Here is a 7,110-nt window from a genome sequence, read left to right on the forward strand (position 1 = left end):
AAAATGATATAGCGTTGGCAATTGCGTCGTCCGGAATAGCCGCAACATTGCTGCCTGGTGGAAGAACTGCTCATTCCGCTTATGAAATTGCCTCTGAATTTGCATTCTACAGAAAGTCCCACGTGCAATATTTCCAAATCATCTGGGATGGGTAAAGTATTGCAGCAATGCAAACTTATTATTTGGGATGAGTGCACAATAGCACACAAAAAATCGCTCGAGGCTGTGGATCAATGCTTGAAAGATTTGCGAGGGAAGTCGAAACCCTTTGGTAACACATTAATATTGCTTGCGGGAGATTTCAGGCAAACATTACCTATAATACCTAGATCAACTCCTGCAGACGAAATGAATGCTTGCCTGAAAAATTCTAATTTATGGGCACACGTAAAAACATTAAAATTAACTACAAATATGCGTGTCCGATTGCAAAACGATGACTCTGGTCAAACATTTTCAGATCAATTGCTGGCAATTGGAAACGGAAAGCTCCCAGTAGACTCAATTTCAGGACGTATACAACTACCTGCTGATTTCTGTAATTTAGTGACGTCCAAAAATGAATTGATTGAAAAAGTATTTCCGAATATTCTAAAAAATTATAAAAATAATAAATGGCTAAGTGAAAGAGCGATTCTCGCACCCAAAAATATAGACGTCCACGAAATCAACAATATTGTTTTGACCAAGATTCGAGACCAGGCAGTCCTTTACAAGTCAGTCGACACAGTTTTGGAACCAAATGAAGCGGTTAATTATCCATCTGAATTTTTAAATTCTGTGGATCTTTCAGGGTTTCCACCACACGTGCTACAACTAAAAATAGGCGTACCAATAATACTTTTAAGAAATATCAACCCACCAAAGCTTTGCAATGGCACGCGACTTGCCGTACAAAAAAACAATGGAACACCTAATAGAGGCCACAATCTTGACAGGGCCTTTTGAGGGTGAGGCTGTTCTTATTCCTTGCATTTCCATGATTCCAACGGATCTGCCTTTTCAATTTAAAAGATTGCAATTCCCAATTCGATTAGCATTTGCAATCACCATTAACAAAGCTCAAGGTCAATCATTAGAAAAATGTGGTATAGATCTTAATACTGATTGTTTTTCCCATGGACAATTGTACGTTGCATGTTCGAGGGTCGGTAAACCTGACAATCTATTTATATGCAGCGACAATTGGACAGCGAAGAATGTTGTATATTCGCAAGTTTTACGCAGTTAATTTGTATTGTATCTATCTATCTATCTATCTATATAAAAACGAGTTGTGTGTATGCATGTTTGTTTGTTTGTAAAAAGAGCGTTTGCATATGATGTCATTATTAGTACATACGGCTTTGTATATGCACAGACAATGGGAAAGCCAAGAATGTTGTATATTCGCAATTTTTACGTAGTTTGAAACACATATAAATCTATCTATATTCACAGGTGGGACACAGGGATACAACTACAATGGCGCGTAACTAATATGGCGCGTAACAACTTACGCGCCCGGGGGGCTTGGGGGGGCGCGAAGCGCCCCACCAGCTAGGTGTTGGTGTGGCGCGAAGCGCCACCCCAACAGCTAGTATATATATATGTTTTTAACTACGTAAAACTTGCAAATATACAACATTTTATGCTGTCCCATTGCCTGTGCAAATAAATAGATTGTCAGGCTTACCGACTCTTGAACATGCAACATATAATGGTCCATGGGAAAACAATCCGTATTCAGATCTATACCTCATGATTCTAATGATTGTCCTTGAGCTTTGTTGATGGTGATTGCTAATTGACCATTCCCTGTGTCGCCGTCGTCATTTACATATCCCCCTGTGCCCCCCAGCGTCCCTTTGTAGTTGTTTCCCTGTGTCGCGGTCGTCATTTGTGTCCCGGTGTCCCAGTCTGTGATTTCTCTTTGAACAGCAGTTTTTTTGCAAAAGAATCTTTTTACATAACGAAAAGAAGCAGCTAACGTTGAATCCGGTGGATTCAGGGCTCTTTGTTGCATTTTGGATTCTGAAAAAGAAACACGTTGACCATTTTGTAAATGTACCGCTAAGAGAACAACAGCTGGACTTCGTTCATCATCAGAAATGAAAGAATTCCCCAAACAGCTTCATTACTGCTTATGTATCTTCCAGCCTGATATTTTACGATTTCATCGATATGACTGATTTCTTACTGCAGGCCAAAAACTGCAATATCGCTGCCTTTGGTGACGTATTTACATATGTAACTTTCTCATTCAATCTTTGTATACACATCAACGATGTATTGGTGAAACAATTGACGGTATTTTGAAATATAATTGTCTTCATCCTGACGAATCATTAGTCTATAGGAATAATAATTCATTGCGCTGCATTTCTTATCCGTTTGTTTGTTAGTGTATAAATCTATCAATTTATTATTAAAGTGATAGCCGTCGGCTCCATCCAAAAAAAAAATGATAGGATATTGTAGAGCATTCTAGCATCGATGAGTTTCAGTAATTTTTACCACCTCAGCGTTTCGCTTATGAACAAATAATATCTCGATGTAAAAACTGATCACTGACCATAACGATTGCCACTTCGTCGATAGTTAGAGCATTATACCTAAGCACATGTTTCCCAGTAGGCGTTTTGTCAGCGGAAATAACAATTTTATGCGTATCAGTAGGCATCAAATCGTTTGCTGTTTTGAACAGACGCACTAAATTATTATTTTCGTGGAAAAGATGTTGCAATTGGGAAACAATAGTCCTTTCAACATCGGGAGAAATTTCGCAACGTGCATTCAATTCAGAATTTCTATCACTGATGAAGTACAGTTGTAAAAATTTATGATTCTCGCCTGAGAATGGCAGACGGGACCCTCCTCTATGATAAATTTGCCCTTTTACTTTGAAAGTAGGCATAAATTCATCTTTATTTTTGATTTGGGTACCAAACGACGTCATTTGGAAACATGAGTTATATTTTCTGATGTTTAACAAAAAACACTTAGATTCTGACGTAGCTCCAGTAAGCAAAGTCTTCAATGGCTCTGGTGGTGTAGCCAGTTGAGGAAGTTTAACTTTTCCTGAGGCGCAACACATTCCCATTGTTTCACCATTAAATTTCAAGGCCTCGCAATAGGGACAGATTTTAGACATAGTTCCGATTTGAACACATCTACTCAAGCTATAATCATCGACTGGGCTGTACCTGAATGCCAGGGGATAATTTTCAGGCTGCTCTTGTGATTCCTCGCCACGCTCCCTTTCGGCATTATCTCTTTGAGCCTCAAGCCTATTTTTACGGTGTTCTTGTGATTCCTCGACACGCTTTCTATTGGTTATTTCTCTTTGAGATGCAAGCCTGTTTTCACGCTGTTCTTGTGATTCCTCGGCACGCTTTCTTTTCTTAATTTCTCTATTAGCCGCAAGTCTTTTCGAATTAACTCTTTGAGAAGCTTCCTCGGCTGTTTTTTCTGCCATTGTAGGATTTATACTAAAATTTCTCTTTGAATTAACTCTTTGCGCAGCTTCCTCGGCACGCTTTCTTTTGGTAATTTATTTTTGAGACGCAAGTCTGTTTTCACGCTGTTCTTTCGAATCCTCGGGACGCTTTCTTTTCTTACTTTCTCTATTAGCCGCAAGCCTTTTGGCATTAACTCTTTGAGCAGCTTCCTCGGCTGTTTCTTCTGCCATTGTAGGATATATACTAAAATTTTTCTTTGAATTAACTCTTTGAACAGCTTCCTCGGCTGTTTCTTCTGTTATTGTAAGATGTATACTAAAAATTTCTCTTTGAATCGCCTTCTTATACACTTATAATGACGTCATATACAAAACCTTTGACATCATATACCAAGCGTTTGACGTCATATGCAAAGACTTATATACTTATAATGACGTCATATGCGGACAAACATCACACATATGCGAACAAACGCAAAACATGGACAAACTTACAACTTATTTTTATATTATCTATTTTTATATACTTTCTTTTCTTACTTGCTCTATTAGCCGCAAGTCTCAAGCTCGCATTAACTCTTTGTACAGTTTCCTCGGCTGTCTCTTCTACCATTGTAGGATTTATACTAAATTTTCTGTTTGAATTAACCCTTTGAGCAGCTTCCTCGGCACACTTTCTTTTAGTAATTTTTCTTGGAGACGCAAGCCTGTTTTCAAGCTGTTCCTGTGATTCCTCGGCACGCTTTCTTTTTTACTTTTTCTATTAGCCGCAAGCCTTTTGGCATTAACTCCTTTAGCAGCTTCCTTGGCTTTTTCTTATGCCATTGTAGGATTTATACTAAAATTTCTCTTTGAGTTAACTCTTTGAGCAGCTTCCTCGGCTGTTTCTTCTGCCGCTGTAGGATTTATACTAAAATTTCTCTTTGAATTAACTCTTTGAGCAGCTTCCTCGGCTGTTTCTTCCGAGATGATGGATACCCTTTATATAGAAGAAAGTCTACCAAAGATGGTGGAAAATCCGCAATCATAAAGCCGCGTAACCGTTACATCAAAGTAGATAACTAGTGGGTCGTGCCATATTCACCTTTTATACCGAAAACATACAATGCGCACACAAACGTGGAATATTGTAATTCCGTAAAGATAATAAAATACAAATGTAAACATGTCAACAAAGGCAGCGACATGGCAGTTTTTGGCTTGCAGTCCGAAATCAGTGATATCGATGATGTCATACAATATCAGGTTGGGAGATACATAAGCAGTTGGGAGATACATAAGCAGTAATGAAGCTGTGTGGCGAATTCTTTCATTTCCAATAAATGAACGAAGTCCAGCTGTTGTTCACTTAGCGGTACATTTACAGAATAGTCACTGTGTTTATTTATCGGAATCCAACGTGCAACAAAGAGCCCTGAATCCACCGGAGACAGCTTTAACTACTTTCTTCGCCTTATGTCAAAATGACTTATTTTAGAAAAAAATTCTGTATTCTGAAGTGACTGCATATTACACGTGCAATACTAATAAAAATCATTTGAACGTCAAAAATGGGGTGAGACGGTCGACGGCCAACCTAAAATCTTCAAAGAAACCACGATAGGAATAATCTACCCCACTTTTACCCCAATCAAGATGAATACTTCTTTCTCCGCCTGTATTTGGTTAATATACCCGGCCTGACGTCCTTTGAGCATTTGAGAACTGTAAACGGGAATATACATGACACTTATCGTAATGTATGATGAGCTCTGAATTAATTGGAGAACGAACAGCACTGGGATAATTACATCAATGACGCATGTGAAACGTCAACTCCAAGTCAAATTCGTGCATTGTTTGAAATTATATTGACAACTTACTCTCCTTCATCTCCTCCAGAGCTATGGGAGAAATACAAATCGCGAAACGATGGTGGATTAATATTTTCGCAACAGTATTATTGGTATGCCTGTTTTTAGTTGTAGCACGTGTGGTGAAAACCCTGGGAGATCCAGGGAATTAAAAAATTCTGATGGATAGTCAACCGCTTCATTTGATTCCTGAACTGTGTCGACAGACTTGTAAATGACTGCCTGGAATCGAATTGTGGTCAGAATAGTATTATTGATTCCGTAGACGTTTTTGTTCTTGGCTGCCAGAATCGCTCGTTCGCTTAGCCATTTATGATTATTATTATTGGTTATAAAGGCTGCTGCAAATGGTAATTTTTTGTAAGAGCCTAATCCTAAGAAAATATCATATTCACCTTGTCCTTATAATATTTACCCTAAATCACCAGAAAAAGCTGCTGCAAATGCCGATTTTTAGTTTGACGTCAGTGGTTCATCATACCCAAATCTTGATGCGATGTGATCTGCGACTTATTTTGTCTGTGGTAATAGGTATTGGTATTTTTTGTTATTTATCCAAGAAAATTTTTATGCAAAATTAGTTTCTCAAAAAAAAAAGAAAAGAACTCCATTTAACAAAACATTACCAAAAATAAAGTCAAATAATCCCCCAAGCGTAAAACTAGCAAAAAACATCAATAAATAAATGAAACATAAAACAAACAGAAATTGCAATGGCTTCTGGTTTAACCCTGTCCATGCAGAAAATATGAACGTTCAATTGGTGATAAGTCCATTTATTAGATAGTGAAAATTGACACAAAAGTTTGGATATTTTGATCAAATATACAATGATGGTCATCAGAAGAAATACTTAATTATTAAAACTAAAACCACCATATCTATACAGAACAAAATAATTAAGTTCTGGTCCTCACTAGATTTGTTTTCAGAGAGTTCAAAAACAAGATTAATCCAAAGTTTTGATTGTACATTTTCTTCTCTAATATTACCTAAATGTAAAATAAATTTCTAATGAAGGTGGTAAAGTCCTCTCAGTCTTCTAATTGCAAAATAAATGTTGTATTTATAGTTATATACTAGATCGGTCACATCTCCCCATGCATAGGACATGTTTGACGTAATACCTTAAATTATTTTTTTTTTCTAAGACCACACTGCATTTCTATGACAAACAAATAAACGTTCAAATGGGAATAAGTCCATTCATTAGACAGTGAAAACAGATAGAAAAGTCTAGATTTTTTTTATCACATCTATGACGATGTCGATCACTGTGTCTGCGATCGAAATATCCAGACTTTTGTCATGTTGATGAACTCTATCTTCAAGAGCACAGCAAGATTAATAAATGAACACGGAATCAAATAGAGGAGTAAAACTCTTAGACTTCAATTATGCTGATGATTTTAGCATCCTAGATGAGAGAGGTTTTAGAGGTTTTACGAAAAATGGAGTAGCATTTGAAAGATATTTTCGGGATAAATTGCCTACCGAGTTTTCTGGAGGAGCCGACTGACTTACCGTATTTCAAACAGTAAGAGGTACGAAAATGTGGTTCAGCTCTGCGTTCTAGGCTCATAATGAGAGAAAGGTTGAGATGGCTAGGACAAGTTTTGCAGATGAAGGATAACAGATTCTCAAAGTTTAATCCTTCTGTCTAGCGTCTACAGCCAAACGAAAAGTAGATCACCCCAGATTTGGGTGGAAGGATATCGTGAGGAAAGATGTAAGGGAAATTGAACTTCTTGGGGGGTTATCATGAGGGAGGTATTAATTGGGACGGTGGAGCGTAAGTAGCTGTATTAGCATGAGGTG

Source organism: Artemia franciscana, chromosome 8 (assembly GCF_032884065.1).
Source record: "Artemia franciscana chromosome 8, ASM3288406v1, whole genome shotgun sequence".
Taxonomy (NCBI): domain Eukaryota; kingdom Metazoa; phylum Arthropoda; class Branchiopoda; order Anostraca; family Artemiidae; genus Artemia; species Artemia franciscana.